The sequence below is a fragment of the Micromys minutus genome (genome assembly GCF_963924665.1).
Source record: "Micromys minutus genome assembly, chromosome: 6".
Taxonomy (NCBI): domain Eukaryota; kingdom Metazoa; phylum Chordata; class Mammalia; order Rodentia; family Muridae; genus Micromys; species Micromys minutus.
The window spans coordinates 27,421,859-27,442,676 of record NC_137975.1 but is presented as its reverse complement, the minus strand read 5'-3'; the positions used below and the strand labels follow the sequence as shown (position 1 = coordinate 27,442,676).

The following is a 20,818-nucleotide window of genomic DNA, read 5'->3' as shown; positions in this document are numbered from 1 at the left end:
TTGGAAGACTCTAGCAGGGAGTAGGCTGGTGAGAAAGAATTGCCAGGAAGGGCGGGGGCCGCCACGCTTAGAAAGTGGGAAGTTTGAGTGGGCCAGAAAACCTTCTCCTTTCAGCTGCCGAGAATAACTCCAGAATCCAAGCAACTTGATATGGCGCAGTTGATATGCCAAATATTCATTGCTGCCGCACTCTGCCTGGCGCTATGCAAACCAAAACCTAAACAAACAAACAAACAAAAAACCTTGATGTCTTCCTAGTCCCAATGGGTGGCCTTCGCTTTGCGAACTTCTGGAGCAGCCTGACAGGTCCCTGGACTTGCACTTCTGTTGGGATGGGGAGGAAGTAGGACAGGAGAAGCAGGGAAATAGAGGCGATGTTTTGGGTGTCAAGTCTTTTTTGTTTTTGTTTTTTTTTTAAAGATACATTTTGATCTAATATTTGATGCATACAAAATTTAATTTACCAGCTACGTTAAGTGTGAAAATACTAATAAAGCAAAACTCTGACTTCATGTTGGCATTAGTAATTAGTTAATGCTAAAGCATTTATTTCTGTATCTATGGGATTCTACTTGCTTAGTTCTGATGTGTGTGCATGTGTTGGTGTGTGTTTCAGCTTGCCATTTTTGGTAGATACATTTTGGCTGACAATGTTCACCTTTGAGCGTTATAAAAATACATACTGTATATTTTTTATATATGTATATGTATTCCAGCATTTGCTTTTATTAACTTTTTTTATGACTCGCTGAAATGTATTATAAAAATTAACCTTAGTGACCAGATAAATGGGATATTGTTCCTGTCAAGAATGTATTTAGTTTCATAACACATGTGAATATGGAATCACTTTACATCCTTTTTCTACAGGAAGTATGCTAAATGTGCATTTTTCTGAGTTTGAGGGTTACAAACTTGCAATAACTCTTAACTGAGTTTGCTGACATGTAATTTGCCTTTTCCTAATATAAATAAATACTCATTTTGGGACTTAATGTTTCTTCATAACTTTATCATTTTTTTTCTTACTTTGGTCTTTTAAGAAAGGGCCTCATATACTCCAAAGATGCTCCAACATATAATAAGGACACATGTTCCAACCATGTTCATAGCAGCCTTATTTATAATAGCCAGATGCTGGAAAGAACCCAGATCTCCTTCAACAGAGGAATGGATACAGAAAGTGTGGTACATTTATACAATGGAGTACTACTCAGCTATTAGAAACAATGACTTTTCAAAATTCCTAGGCAAATGGATGGAACTAGAGAATATCATCCTGAGTGAGGTAACACAGACACAAAAGAACACACATGATATGCAGCCACTGATAATTGAATACTAGTCCCAGAAAGCTCTGAATACCCAAGAAATAATCCACAGACCTTATGAAGCTCAAAAAGAAGGAGGGCCAAAATGTGGAAGCCTCAGTCTTTCTTAGAACAGAGAACAAAACACTCACAGGAGGAGGTACAGGATCAAGTGGAAGAGCAGGGATTGAAGAGAGGATCTTTCAGGGGCTGTCTCCCCTGCGGATCCACCTCATATGCAGCCACCAGGCCCAAGCACTATTGCTTATGCTGGGAGGTGCTTGCTGGCAGGAACCAGATAGGGGTGCCTCCTCAGGGGCTCTGCCAGAGTCATGTAGCTGTGAATGCTTGCAGCTAACCTTCAGACTGAGCATGGGGACACCAGTGAGCGCAGTGGGGGAGGGGGAGGGGATGAAGGAGCTGAAGGGGATTGTGGCCTCATGGGAAGAGCTGCCACCAGCCCAACTTGTCCATGCAACTCCCTTCCCTGGTGGTTTTCTACCGCCTGTTCTCTGCCTCTGTCCTGGGATGTTTCTCTACCCCCAAACCCCACATAAATGCAACTCTACAGCCCGATAGTTTTTCATACAAGTTTATGTATTCAACTCTAAATCCACAAACCCTCTATACAACATGATTTCATCGAATAGACAAAGGTACAAACTGCCCTTCTATATGTGATATTAGACCTGTAAAATCCTTAATGTTCATAGCTTTTTAACACCAATATCACCTGGGTCTAGCTGGTCCTTTGGGAACTCCATGTTGTCATGGCCTTCCCCCTCTGTCCTCTGACCTCCTCAGCCCTCTCAGGGCCCTCTACCTCCCTCGCCCTGCCCATTGGCTAATTAAAATGGGAAGGGTCAGTTGGAGTCACGTGACTAGGCAGCCCTTCTTGGGGAACTGGAGTTAACATTAAAATACAAACAGCTTCAGGACAATCTACAGGTCTGGGAAGAGCAGAGAGAGGGAGACCAAGATCACAATATATGGCATGAAAAATTATTTTCAATCAAAACAAGAATCTTTTTTTTTGTTTTGTTTTTATGTGCTTTATTTGCATGTATGTCTGTAGACCACATGTGTGCAGTGCCCACGGAGGCCAGAAGAGGATGTTAGACTTACTACGATTGGAGTTACAGAAAGTTGTGAGCTGCCATGTGAGTGCTGGGAATGGAATGTGGGTCTGAAAGAGCAGCCAGTGTTCTTAATCACTGAACTGTCTTCTCCAGACTCTGTGTTTTCAGATTTAACATTGACTTTGAAAAGAACCAGACTCTGAAAAGTTTTTCCGGATGTAGCATTCATGTGTACTGTATATACGCTCCTCACATGGACACAGTCCGTATATGTGGAACAAGAATTTGTTGTTGTTGAACAATTCAAGAATAAATCATAGCATCTCAAGGCAAGCTATTCTTTTACACACCCACAGAGCAATGTTCACATTTCAGTAATTTAGCATTGAAGCAATACTAACAGTCAACACTCAGTCTTTATTTAAAATTTGCAGGTCGTAATCCAAGGCAGGATCTCACTCCCCAGCCCAGATTGGATTGAAACTCTAAACGCTGAGATGCTAGGCCTATTCCTCCACACTGGGTTCTCTTCCTGCTTTCTTTATGCAGTCTTTTGATGAGTAGTTACCAGGTTTAATGTACTTAAGTTTGTCAATCTCTTCTTTGATGTCCAAAATGCCTTGAGTACCCTAAAACGAAGATTTTTTTTCCCTTAGAATTTTTGGGAAAGTTTTAATTTTCTCTTTTAAATTTAATCCATGGATCCACATTGAAGTTAATTTGTGTTTGCTATTAAATAGGAATCTACTTTTTGATTAGAATGGAGAGAACTTGGACTTCAATTGGCCAACTAATGTCTGAACACCATTTATTAACTAGAATCTTTTCTCAAATGCCTGTCGCTGTTGTATCTGGGATATATCGATATTTCAAAATGCACTAGTACGTTTCCGGGCTCACTATTCTTCATGCCTTATTATTATAGCATTATTATAGCTTTTGCTAGCTGGCAGAACATGTTCCCCCACTTTGGCTTTCTCTAGGAGTTACTTAATTATCCTTAATTAATCTTCAGTATAGCTTTTAGAACCAGCCTGTCCTTTTTCATTGTCTTGATGTGATGATGATGCTTGGAAACACATCATTTCTTCAGAATGGTGAATGTAGAAAAATGGGAACTGGGTCTGACGGCTTACCACCGTGATCCTGGCACTCAGGAGGGTAAGGCATCGGGCCGGGGGCCAAGAATTTGATAGGACAAACCTTTTTTTCTTTATTTGAATATTGATCTTCAGATTTGTTCATCTGATTGCCTCAAGTCCATCAATAGTTAAAAAATAGACCAGTTGCTTTCTATAAAGATGAGAGATTTGTTCTAGCTCTTTACTTTTATAAACTTGAAGATCAGTAGTAGGAAAGCAACTTGAAGGTTCATATGAATGTTTTAGGACCGTAGATTTGAGCGCAGTCATCCCATAAGCTCCACACCCGAGCAGGAGGAATGATTTGATATCACTCTGCTGCGTGTTCAACTGACTTTAAAGCAGGATCTGACCTTCCAGGGCACCCCAGTTCTTCACTGAAGACATTTTTAATTTTTAGTACAATACTATAAGGTAGAAAATGTATCCCCATTGTACTAATGAAGAAACGGGTTCCGGTATGTACACAACTTCCCCAGGGTCACACAATCCAAGGTTTGTGTCCTAAACTCATTAGACCACAATGTCATGCTGGTTAGTTTTTGTTACCTGGCCACAAATAGAGACACTAGGGAAGAGGGAAGCTCCATTAAGGAATGACCTGCATCAGACTGGCTTGTAGGCTGTCGGTCGGGGCATTGGCTTGATTAATGGTTGATGTGGAATGGCCCAGCCCACTGTGGGTGATGCAAGAAAGAGAATGAAAGGATTTTAGCCTGGAAGCAAGCAAACAAGCCAGTCAGCCGCAGTCCTCCATGATCTCTGTTTAAATCCCTTTCCCCGGGATTCTGCTTGATTTCTTCCCTGACTTCCCTCAGTGATAGACCCAGAAGTGTCAGTCAAACAAACCCTTTCCTCCCCTGAGATGGTTTGGTCATCATTTTATCACCACAACAGAGAATCAGACAGAGACAACCACTTGCAGGTTCTTTCTGTTAGATTAGACCCACAAGCATACCTCTTGAGTGTTAACCAGGGGGCGTGGTTCTAACCACCATTTTTAGTGTTCCCAGCATTTCCCAATCCTTTTGGAAGCTTGGAAACAGTAAAACCCAACCCTAGAAACACTCACACCTACGTGTTCCCCGGCCCTGCCCAGCTTCCCTTGGATTTTCCCACAGATGCCTTGAACCTGTGCCCTGAAGTGCTCATATTTCTTACTGTTATCTTGGAGGCAAGGGTGGGGTGACTTATTCATCACTACCTGCTGAGCTGCAACTCATTTCTGAGTGGGTAAAGCCAGCTTAATATTTAATATAAAAAGCCACTTTTCTGGGCTCATAAGCAAAACCTTAGGACCATTCCAGTCTTAGCTCTGGCTCTGTCCCTTTGACTTCTCTTGAATGAGAAGCTCCAGTTGGGATGTCTTCAGAGATCTCACCAGAGAACAGTCTGATTCTATTTTCGTTTTCACCCACACAAAGTCTTTACTGAGATGGATTTCTGGTGGTCTTTCAGTTGTCAGGCTGTGGGACACACTACTTGTAATAGACCCCATGGACATCACGGATAGCATTACTAATGCTGTGTTATTATGCGTTCTGCCTTATGTCAAGGAGGGGCAGGAAAATTCTCAAGGATGACTCAATTAGACAAGAGTTGTGGAATGCATGCATCTTCTGAATCCATCTTAAGAGTTTGCCTTAAGCTGAACATTAGACCAGGAGATGTTGCAATAGTCTGAGCTGACCTGAGTGTTGTTCTCATGTTCTGTTGAGACACGCACAGAAATAACAATGCTGAGCATTCTTTCATGTCAGAGACCTTTAGCCTCATACCTATAGATTTATAGCTACCCCCTTTCTCTACAAGCTCGCAAAGCCTGTGTAAATGTACAGCAAGGCAGGCTTGGAGGCGTAATCGACAGTAGTGGATTTGTCTGGGTTCCCCTCACTTGTATCACCACTGTGAATCAGACCAGGACCTCTGTTACTTTAAGACCTTTCCCTGACACTTAGATTTCAATTTCTATAAGTTGAATTATGAACCCATTTAGTAGACTCATGACCTCTACCATGAGCCAGACCTGAGAATATAGTGATGAAAAAGCAAGTCATAATAACTTCTGCCCTCATTACCCTGTGGGTGGAAGGGAGGAGATGCGGTCAGACAGCAAAGGGGATGCTATGGGAAGTCGGGATGTCCTGGGACTTGCAGGGTGGTACGTGTGGTGGACGCGGGGCATCATGGAATGCTTTCCAGAGAAAATGACATCTAAAGACTGGATGTATGTAAATGTAAACAATCAAAATAGGAATGAGAGGAGGAGAGGGGAGAGAAGGAGGAGCAGGAGGGGAGGAGGGGAGGAGGGAGAGAAAAAGCCCAAAGTGTTGCTATAGCACATGCAAAGAGCTAACGGGAGTGGATTTTAGTCTGCTTAGTTCAAGTTATGTTTCATTAACAGATAACTGGAAATGCCAGTGACATGCAGCAGTAAAAGTGGCTCATGCCACAATATGGAAGAGAGTCTGGGGGACACATGAGGAATTACTGATAGGGGAGTCTGAGGTAGGGAACCTGGTAAGGAGCCAGTCTAGACAAGCCGTTCTGAGTTAAAGCAGTGTGAGTCAGAGGCCAGAGGAGCGCACAGAATCAGGAGACACACAGAAAGCAGGACTAAGCTCAGTCTACAGCTGTCCCTATGAGGACCATAAAGCACGCCGGGATATAGATAAAAGCTCTCTTGTTGTTTGTGAAAAGTATCCCTCGATGTAACTGGCTCTCCTGGAACTCACTACATAAACCAGGCTGGCCTTAAAGTCAGAGCCTGGCCAAGCTCTGCCTTTGAGTGCTGGGATTTAAAGTGTGTATCACTATGTCCTGTTTGATAAAACACTTATATAGATGAGCTTAATACTTACAATAGCATGACTGATCCTCATATATAATAACACAGAATTGCCTTCATACTTATCCTGGCGCTCTTGCTGGTCAGTGTTATTCTATACTATCTCGACTTGACTCCCACAGATCTGAGGATTCCCCAGCATCCTCCAGGTTACAGGTCTATTCACAAAATTATGTACCTCTTAACAGTGAAACTTCTGAGAGGACAGATCAGGAAATGACCAATTCATTGTACGTCTATTTTATAGCTCCACAACCAGTAACATCATAAATTTTGCAGCGATGCCATTTGAGGGTTAGGAAAAATAGACTGGTAATGAACTATAAAGTCTGCTTTGATACACTGTATCAAATGGGAGGCCATGCGCAGGATTTACTGGATTTTACACAGTGAGGTCATTGAAGTCTGAAGACTCCACAGCCACCATGTTTAAAGTGCATTGATTTGTCAGACACAAAGGCTCTGTGTTGGATTTGTTTTTTCTTTCAAAATTAAGAATGTGGCTGGGGCACTACATCCTTTAAAAGTTAAAAGAAATATTACATTTAAAACTTACAAGGGTGGATCTTAGATTTCTATGGTGGCTCTAAATTTTTTCAGCAGTGGATAGAGAGAAGCAACTGTATTCTCCAGGAAGTGCTGGGGGTCGATCCCTGGCCCAACACACACTAAGTGAGCAGTCTGCCATTGAGCCACATCCCTAGCATTCAAATATATATTTTTTTAAATCTGGAAACAGTGTTTTCATCCAGCATTGCTTATCCAACTGGAAGATTCTGGTTGTTTTCTAGCACATTGTGTGTGAGCAAGGGGTAGCATTTATACATCTATACATTTCAGTTTATTTTGTTCTTTCTGAAATGTTAATTGTTCCCGAAGCTTTCGGGGTTTCTTCAAGACAGTCTCAAAAGTCTTTGATAGTTTCCTTGTTTCATACTAAACACACACACACACACACACACACACACACACACACACACACGCATACATACACACTCACACATGTACACACTTACAGACACTAAGCTGATCTGCAAGCTACTTTCCTACCTCTGCCTCCCACATCACCCTAGGAATACTAGAATTACAGCTGGGTGTTATTTTTTATGTGAATTTCAAGGCTCAAACTCAGGTCGTAAGGTTTGCATGGCATGCCAAGCGCTTTTGTCTACTGAGCCAGCTCTCAGATGCATCTTACATATTTTTCTATCTGGAACTTAGGTTTCTGGTTTCCTTTACCAGATATTAATTGCTATTAAGTTTGTTATCAATTCTAATTCTTCATAATGGACAGACCTAAGATTTCTCCCACCCCCCACTTGCCTCCCCTGTCTCAAAACTCATGAATTCATTCAATTCAAATATAGAAACACAAGGTTTTTACTTAACTTTGATTTTATTTATATATAATTTCTGTTACACTGATTGTTCTGGCTTCTAAGACTATCAATATACTTCTTTTCCTTAACTAGAAAAACCAGAATAGGGCTGGAGAGATGGCTCAGTAGTTAAGAGAACTGACTGCTTTTCTAGAGGTCCTGAGTTCAATTCCCAGCAACAATATGGTGGCTCACAACCATCTGTAATGGGATCTAATGTCTTCTGAAGACAGTGACAGTGTACTCACATACATAAATTAAACATTTTTTTAAAAAGAAGAAAAACCAGAATAACAATTATTATTATTATTATTATTATTATCATTATCATTATTATCAAATTATGCATACCTATACAATGTAGAGTTCTGGATACTTATGGTATCAAAAGTAGTTCAAATGTATTTGTTGGTATGTTCCTAATTCCAGCTATATTCTAGTGAGGATATATAGTCAAATTAGTGCATTTTAAAGCCAGGCAATATAAACTTGCTGTGTATGATTGAGTCATATGTTAATAATGACTCAATGTGAGCTCAGTTGTTTCCACTAGTTTTTGAAAATTTTAGGATTACTCTTCTATTTTTGTTTGGAAAGATTTGAAATAAAATCCACTAAGACAATATATATTCTGAAAAGTCTGCTTTCTATTCTCCATCCTTCTATTTTTATTCCTTCCCTTCCCATTGATTGCTTATAATTTTTTTAAGATAATTAAAACATTTTGTTTCTCATTTCAGTTTTGAATATATAAGCAAAGACATGTATATATAAATATGTATACACCCACCTTGCATATAAACAGGCGCATCCTACTGACAATTTTCCCCCACCCTTTTTCCCTTAGCAGCATGCTCTGGTTATCACAGCAGGGTATAGAATTAGTTTTAGTTCTCCTGCATTCCACTGGCTCTCTGCAGATCCAATGGATCTCACAGATCCAGTCTTTTCCCAGAATTAGCTGAGCTGATTCCTGGCTACTGTGGATTTGCAAGTGTAAAGTCCTTCAGCAAGCTTTTATATCTTGAGCACAATTTACTAAATTGACTGCCTAGCGTACGTTATCATTCTTTGAAACCCTAAGACACAAAATCACCCTAGTAGTCAATTAGCATGCTTACCCACTGTAAGACAAATTTCAATTTCAGAGAGACTGAAGGTGCTTTTAATTAAGTGAACATTTAAACATTTAAGACACTAGAATCTTTTATTAAATTCATAAATCCCAAGAGAAAGTTTCAACCATGAAGCTTTTTTTTTCTTTTGGCCCCATCTCCAGCCCCTGGCACATACTTGGCATTTAAATATTTGTTAAGTAAATTCCGAAGTTTGAAGTTTAACAAACTTGCCTGAGGTTAGACAATCTATACTGGCAGAGCCTGGGTTTGAACCAGGAAGTGACTCATCGCTGCCCTCCCCATCGCACATTCAGAAGCACCCGCTATAAATGCCCTCGACAATCCATTGTGGTTCTCAGGACAGCTTGTATTTCCAGATACCTTAGCTATATCCTCAATACACTTAAAGCCTCAGGGGTTTCTCCCCAACTCCCTCCTCCTCAGAAAAGCTAACCTGGTTTCAGCAGGACACCATTGGAAACCTCAGCTTCTTAATCACACAGACCTTTCCACCAGTGCTGCCACCACACTCCAGCAGATTCCTCCACAGGGACTTGGGATTCGGTTCCACTGACTTTTCTGAAACCCTCACACTAGTGCTGACCCACTTCTGCCCTGTAGTCTCAAACTGCCCATCTCTCTCAGGCAGGATTAAGCTTGATGTCACATAAGGAAGAACCCCAACCTATTGTAGTCTTTTCACTCTGTTGTGATTATTTAAAATTTAATTTGTCAGTGTATCAAAATTAAAAGGCACAGACTGTTCTCCATACTTCAGCTCCCTTGTCCTCTGGTGCTTTTACACCTTTGGATGCATAAGTGGCTTACTTATGCATTTGAATAGTATTGGAACTGTTGGAGACTGTGGGGACTTAAAGGGCTGGAGATTGGCTCAGCAGGTAAGAATTCTCACTGCTCTCCGGAAGACTTGAATTTGAGTCTCAGCACTCATTCTGGGTGGTCCACAACTACCTGTTATTCTAGCTCTGGGGGAATCCAACACCTTTTCTGGCTTCTGTGGGACCCTTCACAAGGGTCCCATACACTCCCACAGACATATATACAAACACTTTAATTTAAAAAAAAAAAAGGACTACAGTACTGGGTTTGAACCAGGAAGTGTACAGAGAGAAGAGGGGCCCTGGGGTGGCGGTGGGGGGCAGGCAGGGACAGACTCCACACTTTAGCATTAGAGATGAGCAGGAAGAAGCATCCACAAAGGACCTGAGAGTAGATTTTTATGGAACATGAAAAACCTAGCGATTAATTTTCCCAGTGAGCCAAGGGGAGAAAACACTTGGAGAAGGAACAAAGTCTGGTCTGTGGAAGCCATTTTTAAAAATTTTTGTTCTAAAAGAATATTTAAGAGTTTGCCATCTATCTATCTGTCTGTCTATCTGTCTGTCTGTCTATCTATCTATCTATCTATCTATCTATCTATCTATCTATCTAGTGTGTGTGTATGTGTCTGTGTATATATGAGTGTCTGTGCCCTAGAAAGCCAGAGGGATCAGGTCAGATGCAGACTGTTGTGGTCCTGTCTAAGTGGGTTCTGGGAACCTAACTCAAAGTCCTCTGTCATAGTACATACTCTTAACTTCTAAGCCATCTCTCTAGAGGCTCTCAATTTATCATTTCATTTGATATTTATTTATGTGTGTGGGGTGAGTTTTTGTGTGAATGTCACGTGTGTGAGGGCACTGGATCCCTTGGAACTGGAGTTGCAGGCAGTTCTGAGTCACTCAGAGCAAGCATTTGCAACTGAACTCCCATCTTGTGGAAGAGCAGCATGTGCTCTTAAGTGCCAAGCCATCTCTCCAACTATACAGTCATTCTTGGCACAGTCAGTCAGGAATGGACAGACATCCTTGGCACAGTCAGGAACTGATAGAACAGGAGTTCTGGAGAAGGGGCACCAGGGGCTTGTTCTCCTCAGAGATTGAGACCAGAGGGCCAGTGGTTCAAAGCCAGCCTTAGTTGTACAGCAAGTTGGAGACCAGCCCAGGTTACATGAGACTGTTCCAATGTCAAACAAAATAATTTCCATGTAAATATTCACAACAGCACTCTTTCAAGGCCACAAGCCAACATTCACAACACAGAAAACCAAACTGTATTAAATGAATACAATGAAGTACTCAGCCAAAAAAAAAAAAAAAAAAAAAAAAAAAAAAATTATCAAGTACTGATACATACAGCAATGTAGATAAGTCTTAAAACCACTAAGCTGAGTTAGAGAAATCTGCTCCTAATGATCAAATATTGTGTTCACATTTGTATGACATGCTCAGAATAGGAGACAGAAAGATTAGTGTTTGTTTAAGGTTAAGGAAGAAGAAAGTGTGTGAGGAAATATGAGAATGATTACAGATGAGCTTCTTTTTGGGGTAGTAACACGGTCTAAAATTAGATGCAATGATAAAACAACTTGGAAAAACAGCAAGATGTATTGAAATTGTGCCTTTAAAATTGTAACTCCCATCATGGGTCTCGATGTTAATAGAACAAGTTTCTAAATAATGGGTATATGGAGGCTTTTCTTTTCATCCTTATCGTCCACAATAAAAATGTATCCCTAGTTGCAGAAAAAGAAATAAAAGTACTGGTTTCCGTGCTTAATCTCCACGAGATAATCTCTTAGACTCGCCTGTAAAGGCTCCTGGGTTTAAGAGCTGCTTTAGTTAAATCATCATTTCAGGAGCTCAATACTGGGGCTTGAAAGATGGCTCAGAAGTCAAAAAGCACTGGCTGCTCTTCCAGAGGATTCCAGACTGATTCCCAGGACCCACAGGTGGCACCCGAAGTCTGTAACTCCAGCTCCAGGGCATCTAACACCATCTCCTGGCCTCTGTGGGCACTGCATACCTGTGGGGGTACAGACTACATGTGGGCAAACCACTTACACACATAAAATTAAATTGACTTTTTTTTTTTTTCTAAAATGAGCATTCTCCTCCCCCCCTCCCACACGACTCCTCTCTCTGGTAAAAGCAAGGGAGCTTTTTCTTTTTCTTAAAATGACAAGCCCGTGGGTGCTCTGCCTCTCTGCTGTGCTGACTCACTGCGGCTGAGTCTCCAGGTCTGAATTCCCATTGTTTGCTGCCTCACAGAGACGCCTGTGCTCTGCAGCCTTTGCTTGGATGGTAACAGGTTTAGTGTCTTTCTGAAATGGAGTTGAGTACTTCACTTTCACACTGGCGTTCTAGCTCCTTGCGTTACCTGGACAAGTCAGTCATTTGGTTATAATCACCCGACAGTTATTTGTACAATAAAACCGTAAGTTCATGTTGCAAAAAAAAAAATCTTTTTTTTTTCATATTTTATCAATTATTTGGGAATTGAACCCTGAGCATCCTCAATTCCCAGTCCTCCCAGGTCTGTTTCCCCAGACCCCCCACCAAAATAAATAAATAAATATATAAGGGAAAAAGAAGGAGAGGAGGAGGAAGAGGAGAACAAGCCTAATTTGTGTTATCTATGCTCACTGGAGCATGACCAAACTCCTGTTGACCAGCCTCTTAAAGAAAACTTGGTCCTTCCCCACCTGCATCCCTGCCAGAAGCCATCAACTGCGGAGAGCTACATTTCAGCATCCTTACCAAAAATTTTAGGAGCTCTCTTATGGGGCTTTCTGTCTAGACTGTTACTTTGGTGGGGGTCGGGGGATGTTACTTTGGTGGGGGTGGGGGATGTTACTTTGGTGGGGGTGGGGGATGTTACTTTGGTGGGGGTGGGGGATGTTACTTTGGTGGGGGTGGGGGATGTTACTTTGGTGGGGGTGGGGGATGTTACTTTGGTGGGGGTGGGGGATGTTACTTTGGTGGGGGTGGGGGATGTTACTTTGGTGGGGGTGGGGGATGTTACTTTGGTGGGGGTGGGGGATGCCACAGAAGGCTCCTATGCTCCTCTTTCTCAACTGTAAGTCTGTGGGGTCATTAACACCGTGGCAAACGTTGCTTCCTTACCCTTTACAGTCATCAGGAGCATGGATCATAGGCTTACACAAAGTTTCTGGCAAGTGTGGACCATGGACACCCACATGATCTCCAGCATCAGTGTATGTGTGGGCCTCAGCATGGTGGCAGTACTGACTACAGGTATCAACACAGCCCTCTGCTGCTGCCCTTGCCGTAGACATTATCACAGCCCTTGGGGGCAGCACAGGCCAGGGACATCTCATTGACCTTCAGTGGGGCACAGACATCAACACAGACTCGTTGGCAGCACAGGCTACTCCCATCAACACGGCCCCTTTAGGAAGCCCGGTCTGAGAACATCAGGATGACTTCGAGCAGCAGCCCAGACTAAGAACCTCTGTGTGACCTTCAGTGGCAACTTGGACCAGGGTCTTCCACACCACTCCCAGATGCTAGGGACTCTGGGCATCTACATGAACCTCTGGTTTCAACACAGGCTGGGGCAGCAGATATTGGGGGTTTAAGGACTGTAGAGGTTTTTTTGAAAAGATCCAATCTAGAAAATGAATCATTCTTCATCTGGGACATCCTGTGGTTGCTCAGAACCAGGTTGATCATGAGGCTGGGCAGCATGTTTGAGGGCTGAGTCACAGTGCAAGCTCCAGGCTGCAGCATGCCACCCTGTCAGCCCTACCAGTCCCCTGTCCATGGGGGCCCTGTCACACCTACCAAAACCACTGAGTCTCTAGTTCCGCCTCTCCATTGCTCCCTCACCTCTCCGTTCCTCTAGATTCCCCACTCTCGGCTGAATATTTGTTTGTAGCAGTGGCTTTGGAAATCGAGGTGTGTCAAAATACAGATATTTGCCCAGACAGCTTTGCATGCAGATATTCATCGCACAGAGTTGTTGGTCTGGTTCAAGGTTTCTTGTTTCTGAAGCACTGGACCATTGTAGAGCTTCGTCTTAGATATCTTGTTGTTGTCCAGAGTCAGAGTGATGTTGCAGCTAGGCAGGGCATGGGGTGGGGGTGGGGCAGTTTCTGTATGAGCTCCTGGCTGCCTTGATGTCTACCATCCCCAGGTTTGCCAGGCCCTGTAGCCTGTGAGCTGCCCTCTCAGTGTCCCACAGGGCAAGCAGCTGCACCTGCGGCAGCTGCATGTAGACAGCCTTGCAAGTCTAGAGCCAGCCCTTTTCTGAAGTGACTTGTTTCTACTGGAGCTTCAGGGAGCCACACATCTTCCCGCTATTGATGCCTTTAGTCCATCAGCTCATCAGGAATGACTTGGGGTGGCAGCCTCCTGGTTGAGACCCAGCATCAAGGGGTGTCAGTCCTTCGCCATTCTCCGTGCATGGCTTTGGCTTTGTTCTGCCATCTTTCCTTCCAATCCCATGAGTCTGCATTTTAAAATCATCTTCCCATAAAACTTGCCTTTATTTTATTTTGCTTTATTTTACTTTTAGCTGCTCTGGAGCCTTTTCAGGCCCTGCAGACTCCTTTTCTACCATCGTGTCATTCCTCAGAGCCCCCAAGGGTCTCTCAGACTCTTTGAAGTCAGGGGCTGATGGCTGCCATCATCACTGTTTTCTCTGCACATTAGAAAAAAAAGGACCTTAAATGTCAGTTGGAGGGTATAATATGCTATGAGAATTACAATGAGTGCACTGAGTTCATATACAGGGCTGGCGAGATGGCTCAGTGGTAAAAGCACCAGCTGCTCTTTCAGAAGGCCCAGGCTTGATTCCCAGCACCCACATGGTAACTCACAAACAACTGTAACTCCAGATTCTATGTCCTCTTCTGGAATCAGTGGGCACCAGGCAAGTAGAGAGTACTCAGACATAATATAAGCGAAAAATATTTTTCATACACATACAAAAATTTTTAAAGAAAATAATAAGATAGATTATATGCAGCCAGAAAAATTACATAGAAATATACCAAATTAGGGCTTGTCTCTCTATTACAAGATACATTAATATATCTGTGGTGATCTGAACGAAAAGATGCCTGTAGGCTCTTATGTTTCATACTTGGGCCCAGTTGTTTGGGAAGAATTGGGAAGTGTGCGGCCTTGTGGGAAGAAATGTGTCACTAGGGGTAGCTTTTAGGTTTCAAAAGTCCACACCAGTTACCTTGCATATTTGTTCTCTTCCCCCTCTCCCCACCCCTACCCCCTCCCCCTTCCAGTCTTTCTTTTTCTCCTCACCTCTCCCTTCCCCCTCCCCCTCCATTCCCCTCTCCCCCTTCTCACCTCTCCTTCTCCCCTCCCTCTCCTCTCCCTCTCCCTCTCCTCACCTCTCCTTCCCTCCCTCCATTCCCCTCTCCCCCTCCTCACCTCTCCCCCTCCTCACCTCTCCTTCCCCCCTCCATTCCCCTCTCCCCCTCCTCACCTCTCCCCCTCCTCACCTCTCCCCCTCCTCATCTCTCCTTCCCCCCTCTCCCTCCCCCTCCCCTCCCCTCCCCCTCCCCCTCCCTCCCCCTCTCCTTCTCCTACTTCTCCCCCTCCTCACCTCTCCCTTACCCCTTCCCCTCCCTCCCCTCCCCTCCCATCCCCTCTCCTTCTCTTACCTCTCCCTCCCCCTCTTCCCCTCCTCACCTCACCTCTCCCCTCCCCCCTCCCTCCTCCTCTCCTTCTCCTACCTCTCCCTCCTCCTCTCCCCTCCCCTTCTCCCCCAAGTGCTTCTGTCTCAGTATGGAAGCTCCCAGCTATGTCCCAGTGCCATGCTGCCATACTTCCTGCTGTAGTGGCTTTAACCCCCTGAGACCATATACCTCGAATAAACTCTTCCTTCTATAACTTTCTGTGGCTACAGTGTCTCTTCACAGCAATAGGAAAGTAACAAAGACAATATCAGTTGATTATAGATCAATCAGCATCTGATAACTAGTCAATTGTAACTGCTCAAAAGGCAGAGGGACTTAAATATATGTGTGGGCAATTCACACACACAACACTGAATATCAAAATATCTTAGATATATACTAAAATTAAAATTGCAGAAGACACAGCCCACTACCATCTGAGATAGTCAATGGGAAAACACCCCAAAGAGACGGAAAGCATTAGAAAGGCTCTTTGTCACTGTCACATAAAACAAGAAGGGCTGTTCTTAAAGACTTGAGCATAGCTCCATCCAGGTCTTGCCTGTTATGTTTGTCCTTGATGTCTGGACAAATAGCGTGAGTTCTGTGGAAGTAAGTGGAAAACAGAGGAGGGAAGACATCTTCAGTTTTACACCAACGGCTGGTTTCATTTGATCTGGGCTGAAAAAGAAAAGTTTAGAAACATCAACAAGAGCTTAGGTTCATAAAAGTTCTTCAGTTGTGACCTGCCCCTGAGTTTTACAGTGAGGAAGTGAGGCCTTATATGGTGAGGCAGGCAGATTTAGACCTATGTCTGGGCTGTCAGCTGGTCCGTCAGAAGCTATGTGATTCATCCTCTCTTATCCATGAGAAATGTGTTTTGATGACCAACAATGGACGCCCCCACACCAGAGTACTGAACCTGTATATATATCTGTTTTCCCCTATACACATATACATACCTGCAGTAAAGCTTAATTTATAAAGTGAGCCCAGTAAAAGATACCAACAAGCAATAGCGTAGTATATTGTAAAGGTTATGTACACCTTCTCTCTCTCTCTCTCTCTCTCTCTCTCTCTCTCTCATAATTTTCCCAATTAAAACTCATTGAGTCACCAGGATAGAAAAAAAAATGAGGAGGAATTAGTTGGGAAAAGGAGGCAAGTAGAAAGAGTAGGAGGGAGACAGGGGGACAAGAGGGTGTTAGAGGAGAATATGATCAAATATGTCATATACATGTATGAAAATGTCATGATGAAATCTATTATTGTGTACAATTAATAATGTCTAGACAAACTAAAACAAGAATACTTTTACAAGTATTTTAAACTATGTGCCCATTTGCGCATGAGTGCTGACCCCCACAGAGGCCAAAAGCTTCAGCAGTTCCTGGGGCTGGAGTGATAGACAGGTATGTGCTACCTGACATGGGTTCCAGACTCAGTTCCTCTGCAAGAGTAGTGCTTGCCTTTGGCCTCCAAGTCACCTCTCTAGTTCCCAGCCAAAGCATCTTAGCTCTTCATTGCACCATAGTGTAGATTGTCCTGAAGCTGTTTGTATTTTAATGTTAATTCCACTTCCCCAAGAAGGGCTGCCTAGTCACGTGACTCCAACTGACCCTTCCCATTTTAATTAGTAAAATAAAGGAAAGCCAGTGACTGGGCAGGGCGAGGGAAGTAGGAGGGCTGAGAGGTCTGAGGAGGTCAGAGGACAGAGGAGGAAGGATTGTGGCAAGATGGAGTTTCCTCAAGGACCAGCTAGGTATTGATTGATAATATTGATTGGCGTTAAATAGCTATAAACATTAAGGATTTTATAGGTCTAGTGTCTCATATAGAAGGGCAGTTTGTATCTTTGTCTATTTGATGTAATCTTGTTGTGTAGAGGGTTTGTGGATTAAGAGATGAATATATATAAACCTGTATGAAAAGCTATCAGGCTGTAGAGTTGTGTTTGTGGGATTTTGGGGTAAAGAAACACCCCGACACAGAGGTGGAGAACAGGTGGTAGTAAACCACCAAGGAAAGGGAGTTGTGTGAACTGAGTGAAATCTGGGTGGTGGCTTGGACTGGATGCACACAGCTCCGTATCAGGGTCGGGCCTGAGGAGTGAGACCTCAGGACCAGTAAAGAGATAAAGTGATTATTATTTTTTAATATTTACTGTAACACCATAGTTCTATTTTTAGACTGTACCCAACTTCAAGGAACTCCAACCATGAAATCAAACAAAACCAGGCACTGCCGTCAATAAATGTTCTCTTCGTTTTCTTGGAGAGCATTTTTGAGTGAAAGTCCGAAAGTCTGTGGATGGTTATGGGTTAGCCTTCTAGTGGCCATCTTCTGCAAAAACACAAGCTACACAAAGTTTCTCCCCTGTGTTAAAATGTAGCAGTTCCTTCAGAAGAACAATGATCCTCTGTGGCTTTATATTGTCCCTCAATGTCTGCCCTTTACCCTATGTCACCTGTTCTGACATGAAGTCTCTGAGGACAGATTGAAATGTTTATTTATTTCTTTGCTTTTGGGTCATCAGAACTTTGGTAACAACTGGCACATTAAACCACTTAAATTACTCACAAGGATCTAACCACCCAGCTATCTCCCAACACAATCATAGATACGTGTTTTTAAGTCAAGGCAACTGGTAGACCTTAAGCCGTTTTCCTGTACTATTCTCGGATTCCCTTAGACACAAACATAAGCATGGGGAGTTCCTGACCCTCATTACTCTCTCTCCTAAGCAGTCTTGTTCCTATGCCCAGTGTTAAATAAATGCTTTTATGAACTGGGTCATACGTAAGCTGATAGCGCAAGTCTGGTTAGCCTGTTTTTCTAGAAGGTTCTAGATAGGTGTTCTATTCAGATTATTCCTAAAGTAGTATCTAAAACATTAAGATGGTTTTAGATTTTGATTAGACTTTTACAAACCACGAGTATGTTTCCCCAGGTCAAAATTCACTCTGAATATGGTTTACATGATGTCACTTCATTTGCTTTCATTAATAGAATGTCAAATTTTCTGTCTATAAATTTCCCTAAGCTTATATCTTTTATGTTGCTCCTAAAAACATTCAATGTTTAGTTTTCTTTTCTATTACTGTAAAAATTATCATGGTGGTTGACAATATAGAGACAGGTAGACTTTGGCCCGAAAGCTCCTGAAAAATGTCATGGAGACCTTTTATGAATTGTGAAAGCTTGGCTTAGCTTAGCAGACTCTCAGCTAGCTCATTTAAGTAAACCTGACTGTCTAGCTCTGTGCCCCCCCTTCCCCTTTTTTTTTAATGTTTCCTCCTCTGCTCTGGCTAGGGCATTTCCAGCCTCAGACTCTTTCCCAGAGTTCCTAATTCTGCCTGGAAGTCCCGCCTATTCTGTCCTGCCTTGCTATAGGCCACTCAGCTCTTTATTAAACCAATCAGAAGGTGATAGAGAAGATGTTTACAAAACACCAAATCAGGTAATACTTGATACAAAGACAACCATTACATACTGCACAAGGAATTATCCCAACAACAGCAAGACAGGCTTCCTCTCATATGGAGAAGTTGAGTGTCATCCATTACAATGTTGTAGGTAAATTTGACAGTTACTAGAAAAGAGAAAGAGAAGGAAGAGGAAGGGGGAAGAAGAAAGCAGGGAAAAATTGTCCATGGTTAACTCAGAAAGATGCTGGAAAACTAACTTTAACAAGTAAAAACCAAGATGCGACTATCTCTCTCATACAAGCTGTACCCCAGGATAACCATTAGTGGACGACCCCTTCCATTTCTGTTCTAGCTAAAACGTACATCAGGCATGATGATTTAGACTACCACAGCGCTGTTTGCTCTGAATGTGAACAAAGGCCATCTGCAACTGCTAAAAGCATCAGGGAAAAAGCTGAGTGAGAACTTGGCAACTTCCCACTCAGCACAGCAGGGCTTGACTCCGCCCATCCATCCCAAACAGTGCACAGAAAGAGCCAGGCAGGTAGCTTCTGGCTCTGGATGCAGGCAAAACAGGAAACTTTTGTCTCTTTCCACGTGTTCTAACATGACTGAGAGTTTAGAGGAACAGTATCTCCAGACAGATCATGAAGCTGTTTTGTGAAAATGTTTCATTTATTATTATTATTATTATTATCATCATCATCATCATCATCATCATCATTATAGATGATCATGAGTGTGCATATGTGTATGTGCACGTGTACATGTGTGCGTGTATACATGCCATAGCAAATGTGGATGTCAGAAAACAACTCTCGGGAATTAGTTGAATCAGTTTTCTTTTCTTTTCTTTTTTCTTTTAAGATTTATTTATTTATTATATATAAGTACACGGTATTCAGATTCACCAGAAGATGTCAGATCTCATTACAGATGGTTGTGAGTCACCATGTGGTTGCTGGGAATCAAAACTCAGGACCTCTAGAAGAGCAGTCAGTACTCTTTTGTTGTTGTTAAACTGAAGGATTAAAAAAAAAATTTTTTTTTGACCAAGAGTCAGTGATCAAAATCAATTACATTCTCCATCCACCACACCTACTAGACTCGCTCGACATGCCCCACTCCATTCTTGCCATAGATGTTCAGCTTCCACTGCTGTAGTGGCTGCTGTTCACTGCTCCTCGGCTACCTATGCAGTGTTTGATTGAAAATCACTGGAGTTTTCCTGTAAAACTTGGTCATATCTGCTCATGTTGCTCTGGCTACCATGGCCACCTCCAAAACCACCACTCAGCTGCTGGCTGGTTTGACAAGCCCATGCCTCCCATCCTCTGGGAGAAGCACCACCGCTCGCCCCGGCTGTAGAATTCAAGACGAGTCCTACACGTCTGTGTTGCATATTTGCTTTATCTTTGGACATAGCTGCAACATCTGCTTCAGCGGTTACTCTGCCACCAGGTCCAATCTCAACATGTCCTCTCACAGGGTTGAGTGGCGACAAAAAAAAATTATTGATGTCGTTGTCAATAGCTCTGTATGGTCATCCCCGCACGCGCACTCAGTGCCCTGTTGGACTCTGGAAAGCAGAGCCACCGTCCCCGTGTCTGTGGTCAGACATTCCTGAAAAACAGTAATTGAGGTCTCTCCCTAATCTATCCGAAGCAAATCCAGAGCCATCATTTATCGCCATTACAACCATCACAACCTCTGTAGCCGCCACCGTAAGCACCGCGTCCTCCTCTGCCGACGCTGTTTTCCCCCGCTGCCAGCCCCAAGCCTGTCATAGGGACCTGGCCGCTGCATGGCCATTAGTTTCCGTGGTGGATCGTAATGAGTTCTAACTTCAGCTCGACTGCTCTTAAATATTTCAGTGTACCTGTGCCCTACTTTTTCCTTTTGCTTCTTCTTTAGCACCTTTTTAGCTATTTCCTGCGTAGCAAACTGCACGAAGACTTCCCCTGTACTCCTCCCCTGGAAGTCCACTGGCAATGTTATGCCATTTGGCACGA

At 43.0% G+C, this 20,818-nt stretch overlaps 1 pseudogene across 1 annotated transcript; it reads right to left on the bottom strand.

Moving 5' to 3' along the window:
• Positions 1–19,998: 19,998 nt before the first annotated feature.
• LOC308422138 (heterogeneous nuclear ribonucleoprotein H-like) lies at positions 19,999–20,618 on the bottom strand (annotated as a pseudogene). The gene has a single exon. The product of its transcript is annotated as a heterogeneous nuclear ribonucleoprotein H-like (transcript).
• Positions 20,619–20,818: the final 200 nt, after the last annotated feature.